Below are 27,714 nucleotides of genomic sequence, written 5' to 3' on the forward strand. Positions count from 1 at the left end.
CACCTGGATATGATGTAAAACAGGTTAGTTATAGATACATCTGGCCATAATTTGTATCTGTGTCTACATCTGTGCCATCTTTGCTCATGTTTCAGGGATCAAGAATTTAATAAAATAACTTTTAAACAGTTGAATCTGCCAGATAGAAAAACTCAAAGCCAGCAGCCAAACCATTGTCTAACATGTATAAACATTTTATTGATCTCTGGATTCCTATTTTCCTTACTATACTCATGAACTTTGCCTCAGTTAAAGTAGAAAATGAGCCGGTTGGCTGGCAAACAATAGCAACACACCATGCTTTTCTGGAGCTATTATTGCTTGGATGTGGGTGGAGTCTACCCTCCATATACTATAGTTTTCTATTTTACATGTAAAATTAAACTCATAAATTATTCACAGGAAAACTAATAACACAAAATTATAAAAGTAACATAAAAATATTGCCAGTATTATTTTTCTGTGTACTTTGAGTCCTTTTATTAAGTAAAATAAAGGCTGCTTGAACAGAAATTCTGTAACACTTGGATTTCAGTCTGTTAACTGAAGTGAATGCTGAGTGTCCAGCAGGTGCATAGAGTGGGCACTGCGGACATACAGCTGACATCAAAGATTCACATCTTCGATGAGAAAAGAGCAGGAAGGCACAGGACTTCATACGACTACCTAGAATGTCATGCAGCTTAAAGCCTGTGAGTTGTTTATTTTTCTAGTTAGTATCTTTAGATGGTTACCTGTATGTAATTGAGTGCACAGCTAACCGATAACTTCAGAAAACAAAGCCACAAAGAGTCATTTACTGTAGGCCTCTTTGACCGACCATAGTCACGTTTCTTAGAACCCAGCGTAGTACGTTACATACAAGGACTTTGGTTATAATATCTACTTAGTAAAATAAATGTGTGGATTCAGGTAAGATGTTATCTGCCAGTAACCCCTGCACTCCAGGGGCATAGGCAAGGAGATCCATAAGTCAGAGGCCAGCCTACACTATGTAATGAATTACAGGCTATCCTAGGCCACAAAGTGCAGGCCTGTCTCAACAGCAGGACTGACACACAGACCAGCTCAGAGACTATTGCATCATGCTCAAGACCTGCACAGGTTCAAGCCACTTGGACTTACAGAACCGAGATGGGGGAAGTGTACCATGGCTTCCTACCACTAGCCAAGAAGCTGTTTGCATCCCATACCTGCTGCCAAATGGGGAAATCAGTTTTCTCCAAGGATGTGTCGGTGGATATGACAACCACACTCCAGTAGAGGCCATATGGTCAGGAGCTTGGCCTGCATAAAACAAAGCCAATAGTATTCATAGGAACTTGAATTTTTGTTTTGCTTGGTTTTGTTTTTTTTTTGTTTGTTTGTCTTGTCTTACTAGCCTGCATTTGTTATTCTGTTTCTGTAGGGATTTTGCCTGCTTGTTTTGACTCTTGCTTTTGTTTTGTTTTGAAAGAAAGGAGAAGGATAGAGAAACATCTTTGATGGGTAGCTGGATAGGTAGGATCTGGGAAGATTCTCAAGAGGGGGAAAGCACAATCAAAATGTATTGTTTGAAAAAAATTAATTAAGAAATAAGTTAATCTAAAGGTGATGTGAAAATGCTTTCTGGGGATTAGCTCGAGTAGAGCATATGTTTAGCATGTGTAAATCCCTGATTCAATCCCAAAACTGCAAATTGATGTATATATGTACAAATGAAAGAAAGTAAGCTGATAAGGTATTACTGATAAGTATATCTAGTCTGATGGGTAAGAGATGCTAATAATAAGCTCTGGGAATTTGTGGTCTGGACAAGGAAAGTTATGACCACAAGATGGCAGGAATGTGCATAAGCTTTGTTGAGGTGATAGTTTGAAAGGTTTGCAAGAAGAAGTCCTTTATAGCATGAAATGGTCCAAAAGCTACCCCCATGGGAACCACAATTCAGAGAGGGAGGCTGGTGATGGCACTCCAAGAAGTATGTCCCTAAGGCTTGAGATAGTCATAGCCTGGGGTTTATCTGTAGCATAGGGCTGGTAAATATACAGAGATCCCTGGATATGTTGAGCAGGTCATCTATGAGCAGCTAGAATGTGTTTTTCTGGGGCCATGGTCAAACAGATTGTGAAAATGTATGCTCAGTCTTGATAGACTTTGCACGACTCTCCTCTGTGTTCTGTGAAATAGCAGCAAGCGAGATACCAATATAGGGAGCTTGGCCAACTCACTCATAAACAGTCATCTTCAGAAGACTGGAGGGGCAGGGTTATCAGTTGTCACTGAATAACCTTTTATCTCAGTTTCTTCGGGCATACCAACTAGAACACTGTAGCACAGGCTGCTATGTGTTTACACCGTTGCAGTTGCATAAATTAAGGATCCTTTCTGTGATTTCAGTGTCAATAAATGCACAACTTGAACAATAAATATCAATTTCTATAGATTAAGAAATGAACTATGTATCTATAAAATTGATCATGAGATAAACTATCTCACTTCTGTTACTAGAGTGTAAAGAATATTATATGGCCAGCTAAAAATGAATTAAACTCTGAAGAAAACTAAATCATTTTTATATTTTCCTAAATTACTACTTTTCTCATTAGGAAAAAATTAGTTTGGCTTATTTTTATAAACATATAGTTTTAATTATCCTAAATAATGCTTATACAGAGATAATGATGCTTATGATATTTGATGACTATCAACATGTGGATATGAATTTACACCTCTGTTATTTTCATCTCCTCCCCAAAGGATGCAATATCTTACATTAAATACCAGGAATGTACCTGTTAAGTGTATCTATCCGATACCTGCACATTAGGGCAAAGTCCTGTTCCGTCTCAGCACCCATCTTTCTTGGGTGTAGATGTTTGGGGATATGAAGTGGCCTCTACAATACAGTTGTACATGCTTTGCTCTGCCTGAAGATTGTGGACTGCATAAAGGATGCCTGTGCTCCCTCCGTCCCTGATAGACTGACATAGAAAAGCACCAGATAAGCAGCGTGTAGACACCCTCACAAATGCAAGGTGGGGCGGATGTGCTGTGATCCTGGGAGTGAGGAGCCCCGGTGTGTGTCGGAAGCTTCTCCTGTGCTGTCTGGGATCCCAGGAGCACTTCGGGCAAGGCAGGTGCCTTTCATTGTCTCTCACGGCTGAAGGCCAAGCAGCAGCTGGAACATTCCTTATGGGTGTCGTGCAGTGTGCTTTTCTTACTTTCTACCATAAACAGTTGGCAGCCCAAGCCTTGGACGGGGTTGTAGTCCCTCAGAAGCTCATGGGCTTCCTATCTGTTCAGTTACAGTGAGCCCCGAGTGCTCACACTTCTCCTAGGGGCATAAGTAACTCTCACCTCAGATCTCACACTAGACTCCATGGGAGTTTCATTGAGAGAATTTGATATCTGTGGACAGGACACTTCCTGTTTGACCTTTACTCTTAACTATTTTATTTAGTTGATAAATATTTTAGGGTACTAGGTTCTTCATTTCACATTGCCCTAAGACCCGGTATTGTACAGTGTTGTTAGTGGTGGTGTTGTTTTAATAGGTGTTAACAATGCATCTTCAATGTTCTCTTTGAAATGGATCGGATTTTAGTGTGACTTTTCTCTTTGGTTTTACTTTGTAGTTGTTTAGGGTCTATGGCAAACTCTTTCATAGTAGAGGGATTCAGGTTGTTTGTTATTGTTGTATTTTTGTTGTTGTTGGGTTTTTTGGTTTTGTTTTTTGGTTTTTTTTTTTTTTTTGTAATTTACCCATTCTATTTCATATCTCATTGCAGGCTATTTTCTGAAGTCTTTTGTACCACTTGGTCAAGTTTAGTAAGCAGACTCCACCAATGTTTCTTCCTCTAGGGTCTGAACTTGTGCAGTACCTTACATGTACAAGACCCATCTCCCATATAACCCTTTATACAATGTTCATCTAGTATGTATTATGGATTGCGTCTGTCCTGTGTGCAGTGGCCACCCTGACAGAAGTCAGTGCTGTGTGGTTTACGTTCCGGTAGCACCTTGCCCCTGTCCATGCTTCTGAATGATCAAGATAGGCTTTTAAATGCTGAGTTAACCTTTTCATTGCAATGACTTGGTCTATCGAAGATGAGTTTCTTACACTATGCCATGCCTAACACTGGTCAGCCAATGCCTTCTCGTCTACATTCTGAGATGGAAGCTAGCAGGTCCCCCTAAACTCTCCTTCTCAGCAAGGCAAATATGCTACTGTGACCCAAAGTAATAGAGGCAACTGCCACTCACAGCCTATTACAGACTTTAAAACGTGGTCCATTCTAACTGTATGCTGCTGAATAACATAAGGGACTGTATGAAATATTGGGTAAACATCCCATTTTATCCCATAAAGAAAACAAGATACAGAAGCCAGATGGAGTAGGTAGCACACACCAGGAGGCTGAGGCAGGACGGCAAGTTCAGTGCCAGGCAGGACTACAAAACAAGGCTCTGTCTCCAAACTTGGGAGAAAATGAAACAAAGTATATAAAGTTAAGAGACTTCTAAATACATAGTAACACCTATGATATAATCCCTAAATTATTAAATAAAGAATTGTAATAATCTGCTTTTCCCACGTTCAGGTATGATATTGAGCATGACTTGATAGGTCCATTAATGGTTCATTTGACCTGTTATTTTTTTCATATAGGCGTAGACCATGTAAATTAATAGATTGAAAATTAGTACAAAATAAATATTGGATGGGAGAATAATATTAATGAAGCACCATCAAATGTATGTTACATGTAACATTTTATTTACTTTGCAAATAAATAATCAATTTACTTTGATTCTGTGAGGCAATACAATCATTCCCATTCTGAAGGTGGCATTCTTGGACCAGAGGTTCAGCTACTGTGAACTTATTTAATGGAGTGGAACTGTATGGCTTTTCAAAGTCCTACAGTCTAAGAGACCACAGTCCTACTCCCTACATTGTGTTGGTCTCCCTCTGACAAACTGAACCTCAGCAAACAACTTTTTATTTCCACCATACTTGTTTCTGACTTCGTGAGGTTTGGGTCTTTACTTATTTTATTTTATTTTATTTTATTTTATTTTATTTATTTATTTATTTATTTATTGCCATGCATGGCACAAGTTTATTGAACATCCATCCTTTGACATAATTCAGTGGTTAAGAGTGAAGGATGCATGGTACAGTGAGCCATGAAGACTCGCATTGTGGTAACAGTGTGTTTTAGATTGTGAGATTTTGTGTGTCCTAGTGCTCCGTATGCTAGCCGTGCTCCATAGACTAGCCGTGCTCCGCATTCTAGCAGTGCTCCACATTCTCACGGTGAGCCTCAATGGCTCTTTATGTTCCTTTTGTTGTTCATGTGGATAAAGCAAGCACTGGATTCACATTCTGTCTCCACAACAGCACTCTGTGAACATAGGCAAGTCACGTTACAATTCTGTATGTTTATTGCATAATCTGTTAAGTAAGAAAAAAGCTTCTATGTCTTATGTTTGGGAGCACCCAATGTTTGTAAATTGCCTGGGAATGCTCTGTGTACAGTGAAGAGTCACATATCAAACCAGGCGTGGTGGTGAAGATGGCTACTGTGTGCAAGTCTAGCTCATCCTTTGGCTTTGGGTTCTCATGTCTCCACGATGGCAACTCCCACCATAACACTGAACCTGGCTTGAGAACTTCTGACATAGTTCCGTAAGTCGCCTCTTAGGGAGGTACTTTTTCCTCTTCCACACGGCGGATGAGCAACTTTAGAGAAGAGATGAAAGGCTTCGCATCTGCACTGACTTCCCCTTGATTTCAAGCCCAGCGCCATCTCTCAGCGGTTACACTGCTCCCTTATTGTCTCAGAAGCCCCTCCTCTGTGTGCAGTGGGCAGGACAATAATCACACTTCTTCACAGATAGTGGTTATCAGGTGCTCATCATCATTAATAAAACATTGATTATATTGGCAACAAGATGTCAGGCCTGGTCTAGCCACACATACTTTCTCTCAATGAGAAAATATCTTTTCTATTATGTCATGGCATTTTGGACCTCCACACATCGGGATGCTAGATGGCACTGTTGACTCTAAGCCTCCTGAAGGGAAGTGGAGAGACTCTGATGCATTTAAATCTGCATTGTTATAAACCTTTCTTCATACTGACTTCATTGTTGATTATCAGTTATTTCATTTTCCATAGTGAAATGACTTATCTGCATTCTGTACCTATGGATCTCTCTCTCTCTCTCTCACTCTGTGTGTGTGTGTGTTTAGCAACGAAAAGGACTTCTATCGTGAATCATAAGACAAAAGATGTGAGGGGGCAGACCTCACTTTACTTCATTAACAGATATATTAAATAGCTTTTGATATGTGTTTTTCATTTCACTGATAAAATAACTTACCAATAAAATGACTTGCCAAGTGTCATATAATAAATACATAATAGCCCCAGGAATTAGACCCAAATTTACATCCAGAACTCCAGAGACGGAAAATTCAAAGATATCTTGGGCGATTGTAAAACAATAGGGAGAAAATTCCTACATTAGAGTTTATTAAATAAACCACTTTTAAAACATTTGTATGATCCTTATTATCATTAGGTAGGTGTAAAAAAGGGATCTATCTTATATTGTGTCTTATCTTAGTCCATTTATATTTTGATATAATAATCTAGATATTTCCCCAACTTAGTTGACATATTATTATGTATATTTTCATACTTGATAAGACATTTCTAAGAAAATTATCTTAGTACTGCTAAAATCAATGCACTAAAGGATGATGTGGGCAGATTTATAGTTACATTAGATGTATGTGTGTGTATAATATTCTTTGTTTTGTTTTGTTGTTATTTATTTAATTTTTATTTATTTTAGACTCCAGATTTCACTCCCCCGTCCTGGTCCACCCTCCGACTGTCCCATATCCCATATCTCCTCCCCACCCTTGCCAGTACTTTAAAACTTGACAGTATTGATGCTGATCTCTCAATATAATATCTCTTAGATTATAAAAACCTTTCGAGGCTATTATATTTATAACAAAAATAGTATTACTGGACCTTTTTTCTAGAATCAAGGAGAACTTAAACTAGCATTTCAAGTAAAGCCTTCACAGACATCTCCCCTGTGAGCCCCAGCAGTGAACTTAGGAGAATGGTGCAGCTTCCCTGGGCCTTGGTGGCTTCGTTGTAAAGTCTCCATGGCGATGTGATGTTCATGGTGATGTTCATGGCGATGCTTCCCAGAGTTTGGGGATTGAGTCAGAGACTGTTCTGTTCCCAGCGTGTGAAGAGTTCGACCAATCTTCATTTCCGTCCTTACTTTCTAGCAGGTCAATTTTTATCTCTCATTACTGAACACAGCATATTATAAAACAATATTTCTCTCTTAATGATTGGCAGTGGTTGTATGCGGCTCTCTGACTGTATTTTTACTTTACAATAGAAATGGAAATAATAGCTACGGTAGGGCGGCAGACAGGAGTCGTAGCACTGAGGAAACAGTCAGGAGGACTGCGAGTTCAGATCAGCGTCCTGTGCATCGAGCCCCAGGACGCAGAGCTTCATCAGTCCCTGGTCAGAAAGTTTACTGAGACTGGGGAAAAAACAAACAAACAAACAACATAACAAATAGAACGGTTTTCTATGAAACCATCATCTAATTAATTATTTTATTCTTTCTGATTTGTATTGTGTATTAGAGACCTTTCATAAAATAATATTAAAGTGGTATTTTAAAAAATATTCCCTCTGCAGCGTAAACTTGTAATTCTTCCGTCAGGTAGGTGTAGCCTATGGAAGCCTTGGCAACATCACTGCCAGGCGTTGCCTCAGTGGGGTTTTTTCTGTTGTTGAATTGTAGAACATTTAATATCAGACCTACCCTCTTAGCAAGATTATAGCTGTGTTTTACACATGTTTTACTACAGGAATTGTGCAGTAGGGACCTCTCCCAGATTATTTTGCTTTGTATAAAATGACCTCGCTCCTCTCTGTGCGGGGAGCCCATTTCCATCCAAGTTTGTGCATGCTGCTGCAGTCGGCAAGGTTATTTCCTCGTAGAAGGGTGGCTCTTCTCATGCACGTACTTCATTTTATTTGTCTTTCGTCCGTTGGCGTCTAGGTTTCTTCCCTAGCTTGCTGTTTTAAGTAGTGCGTTAGTTAAAGCAGGAATGTAGTGACACCTTTCAGATGCGGCTTTCTATGACTTTAAATATGCCTAAAAAACGGAATGGCTGAATCAAATGATAAGTTTTACAAAAAGTCAGCAACCTCTACTGCTTTTAAATCCACCTGTTTGCTAGCAGCTCCCTGCCCTGGACAGCACCGGTCCCTTCTTTGGTGGTCCTCACAGGAGTAGCTCATTGTTCCTCAAAGTGTCATTTTCCTGCTGATTAGAACTGTGGGACTCCTTTGGAAGAGTTAAGCGAAGGATTGAAGGAGCTGAAGTAGATGGCAACCCCACAGGAAGACTAACAATTACCAACTAGCCCAGACCTCTGGGAGCTCTGAGACTGAACCACCAATGGAAGAGCATACATAGGTCCTCTGAGCCCCACCCCTACCACCGCCCCCTAGCCCCCCACACACACATATACATATATGCCCTGTCTGGTCTCAGTGGCAGAAGATGAGCCTAAACCTGTAGAGACTTGATGCTGCAAGGAGGGGAGGGGCGGTGCGGAGGGGGGCACCAGCTCAGAGGCAAAGGGGAGAGGGGAGGAAAGAAGAGCTCTGCTCTGCAGGGGGAGACTAGGAGGGAGACAACATTTGAGATGTAAATAAATAAAATAATTAATTAATAATTTAAAAAGAACTGTGAGATACTCTCCATATATCTTTTGACTTTTTTTTTTTTTAAAGTCTTCGTCACCGGGCGTGGTGGTGCACGCCTTTAATCCCAGCACTCAGGAGGCAGAGGCAGGGAGATTTCTGAGTTCAAGGCCAGCCTGGTCTACAGAGTGAGAGTGAGTTTCAGGACAGCCAGGGCTATACAGAGAAACCCTGTCTCAAAAACAACAACAACAAAAACAAAACAAAAAACTTCAAGATAACCTGTCAGCATGAAGGACGGTGCAGGGGCTTATAGAATACATTGCCATACAGCGGCTGCAGTATATAAAGATTCAGCCAGGTCCATGACCCCCGGTGCAGGCTCCACTCGTATGCTACAAGGGAAGGCCACACTGCTGTATAGTGTTTAGAAGGCAGAGAGGAGGAGGAGGTTAGTGTGTGTAAATTGACAACTGACGCGAGCACTCTAAAACTAGCCCCAGAAAGGATTTAGACAATGCATTGTTGACACTCACATAGTCCAAATCTCAATTTTCCACTTAACAAGCAGACCAGAAGCAATATGTAGGGAACAGTTGTCCGGGTGACAAGTGGGATTATAAGTGGTTAATACTTTAGAGCAGCATTTCTGACTTACTGCTCCATGTGTGCTATCATCATTGGCCATAAGTGTAACCTACGAGCTAGGCAGAGTTCTTGCTTCCCATTGCCTCTTTAGAATGCAGCATCTGTCCTTAGATGCAGGCTGTGTTCCTTCCATGTACCTGTGCTCCCTAAAACACACTCGGCAAACCCTGGAAATTTGATGTGTTTATTACTGATAAGCAATGTCCATGGAAAAGTCTTCTTCAGATTAGTTGAAGTTTTTCCTTGTGGTAGAATAAAAAGGGCAAGTTTTATTCTAATAAGGGCATTTTGCCAGCCTTTCCTTTATGATGTACGGTAATAGTTTTGTGGCTATTTAAATGGCTGAGAGGTAAGTACTTATTTTAAAATGTTTTACATATATTTCTTTTTTAATATCCTATTATGGGTAAAAGTGAGACAGGCCTTAAATCTAAGTTGTTATAATATTCTAATAGCCCTAAATGGATCACTATTTCATGTAAACAAACATGGGTTAAGCTTTACCCAGGCTATTGTACGAGGCGCATCTATTTGTCTAATATCTGCTTTACATTTTTAAAGGAGAACATTGGTTTTCAGACGTTTGTTAACTTCAGTGCCTTTCGTTTAGCCTTGGCACTCACAAATGTAAAGCAAATAAAAATGCTATAATTAAAATGGGAGAAGGAGTGGCCATCTCCCTGTCCTGTTTTATCCTCCTGTTTTTCCCATAGCTCCAGTAGCAGAGCTCATTTTCAAAGAGGGTAATTGAACAAAAACCTAACAATGAGTCAAATGATGTTTTCTATAGGCTGTACTCGTATGACCAGACAGCTATGTGTGTGGTGCCTGAGTGCACCCCTGCTCAGCCCTCTCCTCCTCCCCCACCCCCAGTCCCACCCCCACCCCTGCTCAGCCCTATCCTCCTCTCTCCCACCCCTACCCAACCCCAGCCCTCATCCTGGCCTCCACTCTGTGCCTCCTCTTTTTGACATTTCTCATTCATGATGTCACTTCCTCTCCTGTCTTCACTCCCTGGCCCCTGCCGTCTATGCAGAGGCACATGCAGACTCACAAGCAGAGGCATCTCTCACCCATGACCATTGCCAGTTTCTTAAACAAGCCTTGTGGTGGCAAAGATGGAATCAAGAATTTTAGATGACTAAGAAAGTCCACACTAGACTCGGGCTTGTGTTTCCAAAGCAATTAAACAGACAGCCAATAGTTAGATGGCACACAATGGATTACTTTAAGTTTTTCTCTCTCACAGTTCTCATCCCAGTACTAATATTTAGCTGCATAGTAAAAAGAATTGTTTCTTTGAACTCTATCAATAACTTCAATGAAGTATAATAATACAATACAATTGGATGACTGTCTTCTAATGACAGTATCTTAGAGGAAGATAATACCTTAGCTGAATTCCAAAAACACAGGAACCAAACGATCACTGATATACAATATAATTTTAAATGGTGAACAAGGCAGAATTCTTTTTATTCTTTTTTTTTTTTGAGGTGGTGGAGGTGGTGGTGGAGGGGGTGTTTGACAGAGTCTCTCTGTTTAGCCTTGGCTGTCCTGGAACTTGATCTGTAGACCAGGATGGCCTCAAACTCCATCTGCCTCTGTCTCCTGAGTCCTGAGACTAAAGGCATGGGCTACCACAGCCAACGGAACAAGGCAGTTTTTAACAGTAAACAAATGCATGTCACTAAATAACAGAATGTTCATTATTCTTTCTTCTACTAACTTGGAATAAGCTTGGAAATTGCCGTAGCTCTTTTGTCCTACCAATAAATTCATAGACTGGTGGTAACAGCCACTTCCTCTCTGCCAAGGTGACTTGGCTACATTGTAGCAAGCCAAACCTTATCTTCTAATGGGGCCGTTGCCATGGCTTCCTCACCAGGGTATAAAACTAGATTTGTCTCATCACTAGTTACCTTGTCTATAGTAATAAATTTCTTACAGATGTGCATGTACTAAATTGAGGAAACAAAATGCTTAATATATAAAAATGTGTACCGAATGGGTGCTGTTGATTACGGATGCAGGTCGAGTGCCTTAGTATTGCTAAGCAAATGATTTCTTTTTAGGAGGTGTATGCTCTGTAGACTTCTTGGGTAAAGTAAAACCCACTAGTGGAGGGACAGCAGAGTGGGTTCTCAAATCGAAACAGCTGTGCAGAGCCATGGCTTTTGATTTTTCTATCCAAAATGCATTTCCAGCTAAATTGATGCTATTATCTCTATTTTGTATGCACTGAACACCATTCCTGACATTCCTTCACATTCTTCTTATTAAACAAATGATGTTTGGAGGAGCACCAGGGTTTACTTAAACATTATTTAATTTTGAGCACAACAAACTTTAGTGGCACAGGAAAATACTACCTAAAATAGGCTACATTCTTCAAAAAGGTCCCTGGACATAGATACATGTTATGTGAGTAGATCCATTTTGTTTTATTTTGGGAGGGAGAGTACACTGTAGAAAGGGAGGGTCCGAATGACTGGATACATCCCACTCTCCAGCTTACTACAAAGTGAGCACCACCATACACAGAAACTTAAGACTCTTATATGTCTGACATGAGGCCTTAGGGACAACAGACATGACTAGCATGGGCTACTATTTCTTAAATATTTGAAGGCTATTGATCTTGATGGGCTAAAAGGTAATGCTTTTAAAGGTATGCATTCAGGCCTAGAGGGATGGCCAAGAGGTTAACAGCTCCTAATGTTCTTGCAGAGGACCTGAGTTCATTCCCCACTGCCCTAGGCAAGCAGCTAACAGTTACTGCCTATAACTCCAGATGCAGGGGACTGCATGCCTCTGCAGGCAACTGCACGCACATGAACATATGATCACACACACATGCACACGCGCATACACACACACACACACACACACACATGCACACACAAACACGACTTAAAAGTTGTTTAAAAAGACTACTTTGCAACAAAATCGGTTTGTATTGTAGTTTTTAAAGGAAAAATACCAATGCTGGTCCTACTGTTAGTTTAGAAAAGGGAACCGAAAGGATAGATTTGAATACTAATCTATCAGGTCTACAGGCAGGAGACCATTACCAAAGTCACATATGTAAACGATTCCTGCAATTTAGTGCTGTAATAATACAGCTTATTTTTTATAATACACTTATTCTGAAAAGTTTAAAGTGTCCATAAATAATAGCCCAGAGTTCCTTCTTAGAGAAGATAGAATGTGAAGGGGGTACCATTCATATTTGAATCATTCTGTCTCGATCAAGGTATCAGTATTTGAAACATAACTGAATGCCATTTTAAACCCACAGAGAAGAAATGTGATCTGTATTTCATAAGAAACGTCCTTTGGTGCACACTCATGCTGCCAGCAGCCACGCTCCTGTGATAGACTGTAGATCCACAATGTATATTTTTTTCTAGTATAAACAAAAATGTTAATGGTAATAAATTAGATGAAGATAAAGAGCAGTTGTGTCTTAGCACTCAGGTACTAAGATTATAAAGTCGTAAAATGATGCAGGAAGTCTTCTTAACCATGCCATAGCCATAATTCATGAAGTAGTCTTAGCCATGTTACATCATGGTATAGTTGAAGAATCGATGACACAGTGTGTTGGTGGTTTGTCGTCTTCTCCAAAGTCACCATGCCTCACAAGCTCATCTTCAAAGCTTACAGTTCAGGCCACTCGTTAAGCTTCACCCCTGGTATAGAGATCAGTTCCACTTGGAGTTACTCCTCATGTAGAAAGATTTCATGTAGGACATGGAGAATTTTTTATTAAACATTAGCATGCAAAGGAAGTTCTCTATGCAATGGCTTCCATCCTGTCTCACAGACGGGCCAACTAGTTAGTGCTTACTACATCAGTTCTTAAGTGTGATAAGGGTTATCACCTCATGGTACTGTCAGGATTATGCTTACCCTTTCTGGAAGATTCTTGTTTTCAGCTATCTATTGTAGAACGCTAACTCTGACACAATGTGGTTTGGTTTGGCTTTTGTCGGGGTTGTCAGTGACTATGGCAGCTACCCAGCTCCACCTGCCTTTGACATTCTGCCCCAACAGCTTGGCCTCACGCAGCCTGCTTAGTGTTTACATTTGTCTTGCTTCCTGTTAAGGGGACTGGAAACACTTTAGTCTCCTTGTTCAGGGTCATGGGTGGATTGATATTCCATCTAGTAATGATGTGATGCATGCTAAACACACAAACACCTGAAAGGACTGAAGTGTAGCAAACAGCATTTTACTCTAGCAAATGCAATGTCATAGTTACAAGCTATGCTTAATAATGGAAACATATAACACATCTGTTTAGGTCAGAAAAAATGATTTTGCAGGCAAAATTCTTTTATTGTAAACATTAGAAGATATACAATAGTTTGATGCTTTTTGAGTCATAAGTCTGTATACTAATGCCATGTTCGGATGACAGAAGCAGTGTGTGCATGTGTGTGTGTGTGTGTGTGTGTGTGTGTGTGTGTGTGTAAAACTAAGAAGGCAGAGCCTCTTTCCAACTGTGTTATTGCTACTATTCTGTTCTTGGCTGTCCTTTTTGTTGTAAATTAAAATAGATGAAAGCTGTCAAGCCAAGTCAATGATGGAGGCTAATTTAATGTGGTACAATTGATGAACTTGAAATTGTCCCCTCTTCCCCAGTGAAACACACTGAGCAGAGTGTAACATACCGGACAGAGTATTTTGACTCAGACTCGTTTTTGTTACATAGTTATTGAAAAAATTCACTATAGTGTTAGAGAAATTGTAATTGAATACATATGGAGACTTTTATATGTTTTTAAAAATATTTGGCTATATAACTTGATTTATATAGCCAAAGAAATGGGCAATGCTAGTGTATAACACCAAAGCACAGACATAAAGAGAAATGAATGAAAGCTGGAGTAGGGGTCAGCAGGCTTAAAGCTTGATCCTCATACAGCCTTTAAATGACACAAAACCAAATCACTCTAAAAGGCAAAAATAGATTGTAAAGTCCATATGCATTGCTGGATATTCATCTCCATGGTTCTGATGGGCTTTGGGAATCTGAATTATTTTGAACCACAGCACGTGCCCAGATGTACCCAAGAAGCAAGAAGAGACTCTGGAAGTCCTCAGTGTGATGTCTTCTAGGCAGCCAGAACACTGAGCCTATTCAAACATGGAAGATACACCAACTGTTACAAGTATCAAAACAAAATGGCAGTTAGTGAAAATTGCCATTACTGGCAGGATTGTCTTAGTGTCTTTTCCATTAGTTAATTAGAAAAAGATTGTTAACACTGTTTATGCACAGAATTATGATTCATGTTCACATAAACTTTTCAGAATAGCCTTTTCATTATTTTAAAGCTGTATTTATTTTATATGTGTGAGTGTTTTGCCCTCATGTATGTTTGTGTACCAAGCTGTGTGCCTGTGCCCATGGAGACCAGAAATGACCATCATATCCCCTGAGACTGGGGTTATGGGTGATTTTAAGCTGGCATGTGGGTCCTGATAATGAACCAAGGTCCATTTCAAGAGCAACAACTGACCTTAACTGTTGCACTATCTCTGTAACCCTCTTGGGATAGCTTGTGAACAAAGAGAAACAAGAAAAATATTAGTACTATTTTCTTTCCAAGTCCTATCATCACATGTTTTAGTGTTTTGTTTCAGGAATTGAGGATTATCACCTCTCTCTCTCTCTCTCTCTCTCTCTCTCTCTCTCTCTCTCTGTGTGTGTGTGTGTGTGTGTGTGTGTGTGTGTGTGTGTGGTCTGTCTGTCTGTGTCTTTCTCTTCCTCTGTCTGCCTCTCTCTGTATGTCTTTCCCTTTGTCTGTCTGTCTCATCTCTCTCCTTCCCTCCCTCTTCATTCCCCCTCCCTTTGTCTCTCTGTCTGTCTGTCTGTCTCTCTGTGTGTCCCACATTGAGAAACCATTAGCAGCAGGGAATGGTTGTTGGCGGAAGTGGATGTCACCTTCCACAGTACTGTAGCCACTGTTGAGTTGCCTTCCCTCATGTCAGTATATGCCTATGCATGCGCAACCAGGAAACCCCGATTGAATTCAGTTGATCACACAAAAGGAAGCGGTGAGTAGGAAAGGCCATGTGGGGAAGCAAGGAAAGGGAAGAGCTGAGAGAAGTGGGCTGGGAATGGCTAAACTCATCACATAAGTTTATGACAATATGGAAACGTTTATAATGGATATACTCATGGTGCGCAGCCTTAACTTGGATATTCCATAGACGTTGTAATTGAGATGCTAGTGTTATGCTGCAGTCTGAATGAACAGTTGCATTACGGTCCCCCAAATGACTTACATTCAATAAGTGACAAGTTAAGAAAACACAGTGTTCCGCACAATGGACGGCTGTGAGCATCCACCTCTATTTGTCAGGCACTGGCAGAGACTCTCTGGAGACAGCTATATCAGGATCCTGTCAGCAAGCTCTTGCTGGCATCCACAATAGTGTCTGGAGCACAGGGTCCCCAATGAAGAAGCTAGAGAAAGTACCCAAGGAGCTGAAGGGGTTTGCAGCCCCATAGGAGGAACAACAGTATGAACTAATCAGTAACTCCCGAGCTCCCTGGGACTAAACCACCAACCAAAGAATACACATGGTGGGACTCATGGCTCTAGCAGCATATGTAACAGAAGATGGCCTTGTCGGTCATCAATGGGAGGAGAGGCCCTTGGTCCTGTGAAGGTTATATGCCCCAGTGTAGGGGAATGCCAGGGCCAGGAATAGGGAGTGGGTGGATTGGTAAGCAGGGGGAGGAGGGGAGGGGTAGGGAGTTTTCAGAGGGGAAAGGAGGAAAGGGGATAACATTTGAAATGTAAATAAAGAAAATATCTAATAAAAAAAGGAACAAAAAGAAAAAAGAAAAAAAAAAAGAAAGAAAGAAAACAGTTTTAACCTAAGCACCAAACCACTGCACAGCTGCCTAATATGAACAGAACTGTAAATCCACCTCAGACCATATGCTGTTGTTGACATTGACTTGTTTGCATTCCTCTTTGTTTATAATGGAAAAAGTATATTGGCTCAAAGCACATGAACAAAAAGCAGTGTCCTGGAGGTCGTGAGCCACTGAGCACAGCATAAATGCTGAGAAGAACACTGTTTTCTCCTACAGCTTAGACAAATTCAGAATTACCAAGCAAAGAGAACAAACACGTTAGCCTTCCTACCAAACATGTATATGCTATTAGGATTATAAAAGCAGTGTGAGGCCAAAATACTAAGACAAATGAGAGAATGACTTCTAAGATACTGAAACGTATTTCCAGACACAGAACAAAAGCAGTGTTGGACAAAAGAGAATAAAGCGGGTGCATCATAGGACGGCTGGCTCTGCCAGTTACTTCTCTCACTATACAGCCACATGGTTGGCAAGAAGATTCCTAAGGAATTCAGGATTCATTCCCATGCCCAATCTGAAGATGTCATCTATCCTGGTGAAGAAGGCAGGGCTGCAGCTGTGGAGGTAGCTCCTAGCCATAGCATGAGGAGCACGAGGTTGCCAGCTAACGTTCTGTAGATCGGGATGTTCACTGCCCACCCCCCTACTCCTGCAACCCTTATTCTATCCGCCACACAGACTTGGGATGGTGCCACACATATGCAAGAGGACTCTTTCCTCCTCAGTTAATCCTCTGAAATGTCCTCTTAGAGGCGCCTAGAGTTGTGCTCCAATCTCCCAAGTGACTCCAAATCCACTCAAGCTGACACTGAAGATTCCCTATCCCTCCAGGAAAGGACAAAACTGGGAGGGGCAGGAAGCACTAAGATTGAGGCACACAGAGACTAGAAGGCAGGATGCCAGTTGTGTTGGATGCTTAGTGTTGGGCATCCTCCTTCCTCCAGGATCTGTAACTTCTTCTCGGTGGTTCTTCTGTCTTTGTTTATTCTTGTCAGTTCATTGTCCAGTTCCTAAAATGTAGTAGAGGGTGAAGAAAATAGGAGCCATGTTAATTACATGGGGATCTTATTTGTTTATCAGTGAGAAAAGAATGAAATACTTGATCAGTAATGGGGAAGCAGTTGACTGTGCATAGGAAATGTGAAGCAGAATGACGGTTAGCACTCACAGAAACGTTCATCCAAGAAGACAGGGACCGGTCAGTTTTCACTCTGAGTAAAAGAGAAGAATTATATATATATATATATGTGTGTGTGTGTGTGTGTGTGTGTGTGTGTGTGTGTGTAGAGAGAGAGAGAGCGCACAGAGAGAGCACAGAGAGAACATGTAGATACACACACAGAAAGAGAGAGAGAGAGAATCATCAAAATTAGTCCATAGACTGTTTTGTCCCACAAAAGAATTCCTTAGAATTCACAAGCAAATAATACAGAAGACATTGTGGATACCCTGAACCACATCAGATCTTCCTTTCCACCATCTTGCTAGGACACATGGGACCCTTCCAGGGAATCCAGGAAGAACTCCCTGTTTTGTGCCCCTTACCCATCCTATTTGCAAAATCCCTTTGGCCGAGATTACTAGAGTCCTGGGATAGACGCCTGGATATCCTGGGCAAGCACTGCTCAGCTGGCCCTGATTATACTGTCCCGCTGCTTCCGTTTTATCCTTGAATTTATCTAATAGCTACACTTGACTTTTTAGTTTTTCCACATTGCAAAATTCAACCATAATTAGTCTGTGAAGGCATCTGCGTGTCTGTCTGACCACCAGATGGCAAACTTCATCACTGCATTCTTAGTCATGACCCAGGTTAATTTGACAGCCTAAATGGTTTCACGTGCCCACTTAGAGTCAGCTTGGAATCAGCTGAGTTCTCAGCGCCAGGTCACTTTCTCTGAGAACAAGGAGAATCAGACTTTGCCAGTTGCTCTGGGCTGCCTTAATGGCCTCTGGTAAAGACAAGGGTCATGACTGTCTCTACGATCAACAATCCCATCTGCTCCACGGAGGAGCCTTCCAGTGCTCCATTCTCTTGTCAGTCCAGAAGCTTGTCCATTCCCGAGTCATACTGAGTGTGACAGGTAACTCTGGTCAGTGGCAATTGCCTTTTCAGACTTGTCTTAGGTCTTGTATTGTCCTAGCCAGGAGCTAATCTTACCCATTTTCACCTTGTAGAGTCAGGCAAGCTGTAATTTAAACAATGGACACAGATTCTCCACTTTTCTGTAGTCTCAAAAATCAGTAATTTATGAATCTGGTTTTTTATTCTCCCAAATTATACATTCTATGATATACATGTCAATAATTTAGAGCATCAGACTACTTGGTAATATCCTTGTTTTCTCCCTAAAGCGAAGTTGGAAAAATGTCAATAAAAATGAATTCAAATTCATGCTCTAGGAGTAAATCTCCAAACATGAAAATACAGGTATAGAGGTAAATATAGTTGACATACATAAATAAGTGGGACTATTCTCTACAATGATCTTTTTTAATCTCTTGTAACTCATGAAACTTTATTCTACATCATTGTAGCCCCTAAGAGTAAGATTCATTCCAAATCTTATTTTAATCTTATATGAATTTATGCATATTTATATGTGTATACGAATATATGTATTATTTTCCCTTTTGTACAATTAGCTCTTTGACAAATTGCCAATTAAAATTTTGCAATTAATAATTATTTTACATGCTTGATTGCCAAGTTAGTTGTCTTAAGATCTTGACTATAACAAATGATACTTTGCTTTAGATTAATAAATCTCTCAGTCAATATTTAATTAATATAGAAACTGAGCAGTGGGATTACTGGGTTAAATAAAGATATGTGCATTTCCAGGTTCCCTATACATTTAAAGAATAACTTCCCTTATATTTGATACCAGAGTAGTTTTATTCTCTTGAACACTTATCCATAAGTACTTCATTACTTTCATTTTGTCAGTTGGGTAAAGCTATTTCTTGGTGTGCTCATGTTTACTAAATCATGTTATGAATCTTTCTAACATTATTAGGTTACATGTGTGATAAATTTTTTATTAAATCATTCAAACCTGTTACAATATTGGGAGAGGAAAATGTTCAGGAGGAAAATGCAATCTCTGAAGGAAGCAGGGGTTATGAGATGTGACTCTAGTGTCTTCTGGATTCTTGTTTTCAGTAGATCACAGGGAACAAACAGAGCTGCAGCCATCAGCCCTCCCTTGGTCAGTGTTGGCTCTATGACTGTGTCCCTGGGAAAACTGGAGCCTGCAGCAGGCTTCCTGGGAAGATCTAGTCCCTTCAAAATATGGCCTGCCCAAAGAGAACTATCTCCTTATCAGAAAGCTATAAGATTGACAATCCAAGATACAGCTGAAAATCCACAAAACACGGCTTCCCTTCTGGATGCTGTTTCTTTGAAGGCAGTAAGATGTGTCTGTAAATGAAGAAAGCCTCGTTTCCCACAGCAACGCAGGGATGCGCCTCCTGTTTCACACTAGAGAAAGCCTTGCCAAGTATGGTGTTTATTATCCTCTAAAGGTGTGTTTGCATCACTTTCAATTAGATGTTTCAAGTCAGCAGGATAAAGTAAATTATCACGACTGTTACTGTAAGTTCAAACATAAATGTTAGCAGGAGAATTGCTACAGTGTAGTGTTTAGACGCTCACTCAAGATACAGTAGTAGCTTGTCACAACTGTTACTGTAAGTTCAAACATAAATGTTAGCAGGGCATACATTGTAGCAAACATGAATTGCTACAGGGCAGCGTTTAGACTCTTACTGTCCCATGTATTGTTTTAATGTCTCTGGTATGTGTTGCTTAGACCAATAATCTAAAGCAACTTCTGACTCCAGTTAAAATGTGGATTTAGTTTACTTTTTGAGGTCAAGACAACATTTATGTTAAATTAAGTTTGCTCGGTTAATCACCTTACCTTTTTGGACCACCTAGGCCATGAATTGGGAAAGAGGCTGATGGAATGTGTCCACATGCTTTGTGAATACTGTGGCATTCACTTAATGGATTGGTCATTCATGCCGTGTCCGTTACTTTTATCACCAATGCAAAGCAGTAGTGGATTGAAAGCAACCAAAGAACACTTAAAATTTCAGAAATATTTCAATAGTGTTTCTAAAAATCATTCATCTTCCAATAGCTCGTATATTTATTGGCTTTCAAATTAGCAAAGATCTATTAACTAAGAAAATCCTAATTCCTCAGCGAGTCTAATTATTAAGGTTGCAACACCGTACGTTCTAGGACCTTGTGTATCTAACATTTATATCTGGCAGTGTCTTGTGATCAAGGCTTATGTCAAATAACTTATCGATGGAAATGAAGTTGCATCAATTGCTGATAACATAAACCTTTTCTAATGTGCAGAAACCGAAATTTACTTCCTGTGTTTAGGGAATCAATAGGAACGAGAGAGGTTTAGAGGACTCAGAGAGAAGCTGAGATCTTTGAAGAGGAGAGCAAAGCAAGGTATAGAGTGATGAATGAGAAGAAATGATATCGAGTATATATCGTGGGAAGAAGTATGATATCCCACAGAGTTAAGGAATTGTGTAATATGTTATTCTGAAGAAAATTATCATTTAGTTATCAGACCAGAGTTACTCAAGTCCATACATCTTGGGCCCCAGTCTGATTATCATTGCTGCTTGCTTGAGAAGTCATTAAATTCTTATTCTATAAATTACTTTTTGGGCTTTAAATCTCAATTTTATAACTATAATGTAAGTCTGGAACACAAGCATTTCATCCTAATTTTTTGCGAGTATTTACAACCTTAGCAACCCATCCTGTACCAAGGCAGCTTTTGATTATCTAATAATTGGAGTTTAATATATAGAATTCTTCATTAAAGGCATTTATTCAGACTGTAGTAAAAGAAGAAGTAAACTTGCACTGAAAACATATAAAGATATATTTCAAATTGGAAGGTTTGCAATAGCTATTTCAACAAGTTATTTAATTTTATCATGTGATGTTCTTGACACAAAAGATCTGTACTGGCTAGTGCCATGTCAACTTGACACAAACTAGAGTCATCAGAGATGAGGGAACCTCAATTAAGAAAAATGCCTTCATAAGATCCAGCTGTAAGGCATTTTTTTTTAATTAGTGATCAATGAGAGAGAGAGGCCAGATGTTGCGGGTGGTGCTATCCCTGGGCTGTCAGTCCTGGATTCTATAAGAAATCAGGCTGAGCAAGCTATGAGGAGCAAGCCAGTAAGCAGCACTCTTCCATGGCCTCTGCTTCAGCTCCTACCTCTGGGTTTCTGCCCTACTTGAGTTCCTACCCTCACTGCTTTTAATAATGAATTGGTTTATGGAACTGTGAGTGAAATAAACCCTTTTTCCTCAAAAATTGCATTGGGTATGGTGTTTTGTCATAGCAATAGTAATCCTAAATAAGACAATATCCATGCTTCTGAGTCAAGCTAATATCTTTCTGACTATAAGAAGTGGAAATGGAAACAGTTTTCTATTTTATATAACTTATATGTTAAATTATCTTATATTTAAGAGATGGTGGTCCCAATGAGAATGGCACTTGAATTAATTTCAAAATCCCCTTGACCTGAGAAATGGGTGCAGCCATGATTACGTGTATTGTGATAAATTGTATTTGCCTACAAGTGTGTTACAGTCATGGTCCTAAGATAGAGTAATTGTAGAGAAACAGAAACTGGACATACTTCTTAAAGCAAAGATGTGATCCATTTACACTTTGATAATACAGACCATACTTAGAGAAATGGTGAGCCAGACTGAGGGTGCACAGGTTCTGTGGGAAGGTGGCTTGAATGTGTCATCTAAAGTACCTAATTTAAAAGAAAGGGTGGATTGTCAACATTCACATGAAAGCCCGGGATGGATGTTCATTTGTAACCTCAATGTAAAGGTAACTTTTATTCACCAGACATAATTATCATCTCAGAGGCTTACTGCTGTATATAAGCTCACCCGCCCCCCACCCCCCTTTTTTAAGCTCTTTCTGAACTCTGGCTGGCTAGTTCAAGTCAACTTTTCTGGCTCAAACTCTTTATCAAGCTGACTGATTCAGTCTGACTCCCCCCTCAGCTTTTCACTGAATTGATCTGCTTGGCCTTGAACTAACTCTGTTCTAATCCTCTGGCTCCTTCTTATTCTCTGGCTTCACCTGCCTCTGCTGACCTGCACTGAACTGCTTGAGTTCACTAAGGAACTCAACTGCACTGCACTGCACTGCACTGCACTGCTCTCACCGCACTGCACTCACTGCACTGCACTGCACTGACTCCCCCCTGACTGACTAAAGCTGACTGAACTGCTGTCATGCTCCCTGCACTGCTCTTAAACGGCTCTTCTCCTGAGATGGGTGTATCCTATCTCTGACTCATTTTGTCAAATCTTTCTCTGATTCATCACACTGTCTGCCCCTCAACTAGACATCATTGTTTCTGCCTCTCCTTCTGCTTGAGTTCCTCCCCTGACATCCCTCAAGGAACTGTGCCTGGGCACAAATAAATAAATAGATCTCTCTCTCTCTCTCTCTCTCTCTCTCTCTCTCTCTCTCTCACACACACACACACACACACACACACACACACACACACACATGGAAAGGTTTCCACTTTAACTTTACCTGCCTGTGATCCCTGTCCCTGGTACCACCAGGGTCTGGGCTTGGCTATGTGCCTGAGAGTAGAGTCTGGAGAATGGAGCCACTGTTTATTAAAGCAGGGGCCAGGGAACAGTTTTGATGAGTACTTGGGCCTTCTTGTCAGCCTCATGCTAAGCAATTTGGATTTTATATGCAGAAGTTTCTATGTTATATGTCCAATAAATGCCCTTGTTATGTAACTTTAATTAAAAATGTAGAAAAACACCTCAATTAAAGAAAAAGTCCCACTTACAAAGGGATGTCTATAGTGCAGTAATGTCTCCTCACGTGACCACGTTCTGGTTTAAAGATCACATCTGTTTACAAATCTTAGTTTTACATCCAAAAATGCAAATTATTTTACTTTTGCAAGCTGAAAACTCTTCAGATAAATTCCCTAAACCAACCTTCATTGTTTTAAGTTGACTTTAGTCTTAACCAAAAATATTCCCTGGTCACTAGACTGGACAAAACTTCTAAAGGCTCAACTCAAGTTATGTTACTTCACTGGCAACTCCTTTGAGGTACTTTTCCTATTGTTTGTTTGTTTTTAATTCTTCTCTCGTACATTACATCCTGACTGTAGTTTTTTTTTCCCTCCACTCTTCCTAAGTCTGCTCCCATCTCTCACAGATTCACTCTTCCTCTTTTTCACTTCAGAGAAGAGCAGGCACCTCAGGGATACCATGTGAACACAGTAGAGCAAGTTACAGTAAATAAATGTCTTGGTTATAAAAATTTCGAGTAAAATTAGTAAAAAAAAAAAAAAGAAAGAAAGAAATTGTACAGGAAAAAGGGGAAACTATATGTTAATTGTTATGTGATCATAAGTATTTGCTGATTGAAAAAATGTGACAAGACATTTAATTCAGGGAAAACACCAGTTACTAGGTAAAGCGGTGAAGACTCAGAGAGAGGAGCTACAAAACTGTGTAGAGCAACCATGAACCGTGAGGCTGAATCAAAGCCACTGACCAAGATGAAGTAGAGCCACCTCATAAATGTTGCTAGAGCCTGACTCCTCATACACTGTGTGTACAGCAATGAGTAAAGTGTGATTTCATAGGGTTGAAAATAAGGGCAAGTGTACCTTGTTTTCGTGTGTGTGGACGTTCTTGTTCCCTGAGACTAGTCATGACTCCCGAGTAGACTTAAGGTCTGTGTTCTTAAGTCCATACAGCTTTTCCACTCTGTCTCCATCACCCCGGGGAAGGTGGCCTGGTGGATGAAGAAGCCTGGGTCAACAGATGAGTGACGTTTAGGATTTGCTTCGGATCTCCAGTAGTTAGCAGTCTTGATGGTTCTCTGCCTGTCTGATCCAGGGAATGAGATAGGAGGTCAATACAAAGGGCCGTATGTAGGGAGCTTTAACCTATCATAAGACCAGCAGTTTAGAAAGAACTCTATCCTCAAAGATAAATTAGGATAGCAATTTTAAAAGTTAAAAATTTTAAATGCCAATATGAAGACTATCACACCTCACACCAGTGCTAACTAGGGAATTCTGGTCTTAATCGTTCGTCTAAGAGACACCTGAGGCTGCAAGTTAGAGCTAGCAACAGAAGAATACATTTAAAAACAAAATAAAATCCACCTTGTCACCTTGTCTTAGAAAAGAATCCAAATTAGTCTGGATTGTGAGAAATGCTCTGTCACATTCTAAATAAGTCTTCAGTGGTGTGTGCGCTCTTTATATATCAAGAGAGACCTTCAAAACCAACACTGAAAACTTCCACTAGAAACACGTTTGCCCTACTCGTGAAAGAGAGTAAGCCCCTTGAGGGAAAGGCCACATGCCTGGCTCTCTTCCCAGAACAGAGTAGATCACAGATTTCTGTTGCATAAATAATGAATGAAAAGTGCTACAATAGTCGTCCATCTGTTTGAGTTGAAGGTGTGAGAAATTGTTCAAATACTTAATGTGTACTTGAAGAAATTTTTGTAAATTAAGTTTGAAGTATCTTTCTCAATTTTCATGTTCCGAAAAGATCACAAGGGAAAAATAGGTGTTTATTGTTAAGTGTGAGAAACCAACAGTATGTGTGAGGAGACTTGCTAAGAAGTAGTAATTCTGGACCCTTATCAATGGGTGATTTCATGCCCGGTGACCATCCGCATCTGCCGGAGAAGGCAGAGTGGTTTCACCAGGCTGTAATACAGGACGGGTTAACCTCTTGAATCCCTTTAACTTTAACTTTCAAAATGAACTCTTGCCATGAGTCTGATGTGACCACTGCCTCTCATATATTCTTGTTTTTGTGCTTTGAATGGTGTTCCAGAAAAGAAGGCAGTTTACACCAGGTGAAATAACCTGTTCTCTATCAAACTATCCTTCACATTTAACATTAAAACAACAAAGTTTAGTTGCTTTAAAAAAGTAAGTTGTGGTTCCTTTCACAAAATATTAAAGGCAAAACTGTGTGTTCATAGATCACTGCAATAAGTCAATGAATATCCTAGGTATTTCCCAGTGGAGACACTTTAAATGATAATTAGCAGATGACTTGATAAAGAAATGTTTTAACCTTTTTAAAGTTTTCTCATGTTGAATTAAAAGCAACTCCGTTAGTTAATAACAAAATAACACATTTCAATATTTAGCATATTGACTATGAGGAAATCGTCAGTATTTGGATCACTTACCTGTCTTTGAAGATCTAAGCATTTCTCACAGAACTCTGATATTATAATCACAGACAGCCATGATGCGGGGCTGTGGACTGGACACTAGCCATGGAGACCTGTGGGGCTCTGTCCTGGCCAGAGCAGCCAAAGAGTTGTGCTCTTCAAAGTGGGGGGCGGGGGTATTGGGGCAAGGTGGACTTCCAGGTCTCCTCTGTAGCTGCCACTGGGCTGCTTGGAGCCAGGATCAGGGCCGCCTAGTGGAAAGTGACTGCAGTAGGCTTGAATAGCTTCTAGTGAGAAAGCTTCAGGAGGGAATTCTCTTCCCCAAGGCGTAACAGCTCTGTGAGACAGATGCTCCTAGGTGGTCTCTGAAGCAACTCTTGTGCTTTATTCCCTGTGGATAGGGTCTTATATATATTTGGGGGTGGGTTGGGGTCTAGAGGCAGATGCTTTCTGTTGGCTTGGTCTGTGATCAGAGAATGCCTCATCTGCATTTGGAAGGACTTCAAGTGTTGTCTCTAAGTGACTGTCACAGTCCTCTCCATGGGGTGTCATGGTCATGTGTTTCAGGACAGAAACCAGGTTGGGAGTAGATGCAATGCCTACCGCCCTTAGATATGAGATGAGAATTCATTGGGGTTTCTGAATCAGTTCCAGTTTCCCAGTTTTTGTCTGGTGACAGACATGGTTTCATTTGCCCCCACACCGTGGCAACCAGCAGACAGACCTCCTGTATACCTCAGGACAAAGCTAGCTGCACTGTGCTGTATTAGGGTTTCTCAACCCAGAAAGTAAAGGTGTTATTGGTCAGAGTGAATCTTCAGCATTGAGAGTTAACTCCCAGAATGCAGAGTCCCGGAAAGGAGGGACCTTGTTTTGCAGATTATGTCTTGTGGGGATAGGGTGACTGGAAGATTGGTGGAAGCCTCGTCCTCAGAAGTGTCCAGGCCTAAGTTACTGGAACAGATGCATGGGACCCTGGGTGGCTTGTATTGTGGGCAACACTTGTCCTGACTGTGTCATGTGGCACACCTCTTGGATTTTCCACGCTGTGGTACACGCTTACACAGGGAAGTGCTGAGTCTGACACTACACTGATCTACTTGTGACTTTTTTCCCTTTCAAGTTCCGGTTTCAAAAGTCACGTTATCCAGGCTCTCATTTTTGCCTTTGCCGAGTCATAGGCATTACACATCCATTCTGAGGACGAAGCTTTTAAATGACCTTTTCAGAGATCGTCCCTCTGCTCATTTTGATTTGCTCAGATAAATTACAACCACCTGGCCTTTTGTATTAAAGAAAGCTGCATACAAAACTGACCTTTTGCTACTTACTAGGAGAGGGGAATTCATTGTGTTTGAGATTAACTGCTGTTACTGGCTCCTTCTGATACATTGCGTTACTTTATTGAGGATTGTAGACATATTTCTTTCCTGCTTTGGCTTCACCGCTGCTTCTTACTCCATAGGATTGGACTTTCTGAGTAATAGACAGAAAACCTTTGTGTTGAAAGACAATGTATCCATTTTGTTTTGCTCCTGCTCCTGAGGATTTAAAGATCTCCTCTTGATTCCCGCTACCTTAGTAAACGTTTGGTTGCCGTCTAAGCAGTACACTCTTTGCCCTCCAGGTTCTGAAGGCTTCCCATTTCTTGCATCTGAAGCTCAGGATTGCCTGGCCAGCTCCACACTTGCTGCTAATAACGAAACGTGTCCTTTTCTGGCTTCCTTTGTTATATTGCCCTGGTATTCCATTTGCTCCACTGTATTTCATGGTTGCACTATCAGTGTGTTTATTATACTGCATGGCTATTTCTGGAAAACAGTGAGTGAGGTCATTGTGCAGTTCATGCCAGGTACGGTCATGGCAGGGGCAAGGCTACTGGGAGATAGTAGCCATGGCTGACACTGGAGTTTTACTGCACAGGGACGTAGAACCTCAGGTTTGTGTGATTGAAACACACGTTTAATCATTAAACGCACATGCTCCTCGTTCTTGCCCACTGTGGTGAGGACGTGTACGAGTGTCAGGTCTTTCTATTAGGCTCCCGTTCTCTTTCTCTCTGGAACATTTCTCACCACTTTCTATTTACCCAACCTTTTTATATTTTCGATCCCAAAAATCGATCACATATTTTGTTTTTGTA

The 27,714-nt window shown here is 40.6% G+C and overlaps 1 protein-coding gene and 1 long non-coding RNA gene across 5 annotated transcripts in view; one reads left to right on the forward strand and one right to left on the reverse strand.

Annotated features, from left to right (window-relative positions):
* Atrnl1 (attractin like 1) overlaps positions 1–27,714 on the forward strand; it is a 522,384-nt gene that overhangs the window by 287,463 nt on the left and 207,207 nt on the right. The window lies entirely within an intron of this gene.
* On the reverse strand, positions 12,368–27,687 carry Gm52385. Its single transcript, XR_003952873.1, has 3 exons — positions 26,903–27,687; positions 24,034–24,256; positions 12,368–17,309 (listed from the first exon to the last, which is right to left on the reverse strand). It is a non-coding gene; the product is annotated as a predicted gene, 52385 (long non-coding RNA).

This window comes from Mus musculus, chromosome 19 (genome assembly GCF_000001635.26).
Source record: "Mus musculus strain C57BL/6J chromosome 19, GRCm38.p6 C57BL/6J".
NCBI lineage: Eukaryota > Metazoa > Chordata > Mammalia > Rodentia > Muridae > Mus > Mus musculus.